Source organism: Periplaneta americana, chromosome 4 (assembly GCF_040183065.1).
Source record: "Periplaneta americana isolate PAMFEO1 chromosome 4, P.americana_PAMFEO1_priV1, whole genome shotgun sequence".
Classification (NCBI taxonomy): Eukaryota; Metazoa; Arthropoda; class Insecta; order Blattodea; family Blattidae; genus Periplaneta; species Periplaneta americana.
This window is the reverse complement of record NC_091120.1, coordinates 150565530-150566193: the sequence shown is the minus strand read 5'-3', so window position 1 is coordinate 150566193 and position 664 is coordinate 150565530. Positions and strand designations below refer to the sequence as shown.

General features: G+C 39.3%; 1 non-coding gene across 1 annotated transcript; it reads right to left on the bottom strand.

Moving 5' to 3' along the window:
* Positions 1–303: 303 nt before the first annotated feature.
* TRNAL-UAG (transfer RNA leucine (anticodon UAG)) lies at positions 304–383 on the bottom strand. Its single transcript has one exon. It is a non-coding gene; the product is annotated as a tRNA-Leu (tRNA).
* Between the last annotated feature and the right edge of the window lie 281 nt (positions 384–664).

Genomic DNA, 664 nt, shown 5'->3' with positions numbered 1-664 from the left:
GCATTACTTTTTCCCTGGAAGAAGTAATGCCAGCGCTTTATCTATCTTATCGCTCTCTGCCAAGTCTGAACACGTGAATCTCGGTTCCAACAGCTAGTATTGAGTCTACCAGATCACCGTTAATGATATACAATTTTACAGAGGCTATCTCCTAAATCAAGTTCAAGTATTCACATACGTATAACAAAAAAAATGTTTACCGTTCTTCATCTTTCTACTTACGTAATGCAATTCATGTAGATGTTTTACATTAAACATATGGGTATCCTTAGGCTGAAATATTGTATTTCTTTAAAAAAAATATGGCAGCGGTGGGATTCGAACCCACGCCTTTTCGGACTGGTGCCTAAAACCAGCGCCTTAGACCGCTCGGCCACGCTACCGTACGAACTTCAGGTCTTCGTGACTAGCAATTATATGTACTGTATGTTAATGTATGAAACTTATGTAACATTCTACTACGGCATAAACAGAATACGAGTCATTAATACCTTATTTGTGCGGCGAAAGGTGAACACGAGCTTGCAAAGTACATAATTATTTTCGCTCCTTAAACATAGGCCTGTAGCTCATCGGATTATGTTTCAGCATTAAGATTCGTACTTTCAACATAACTGTGGGGGATACATTTGTTTTGTTTTGTCTCGCGTCGCGTAAAGCGGTG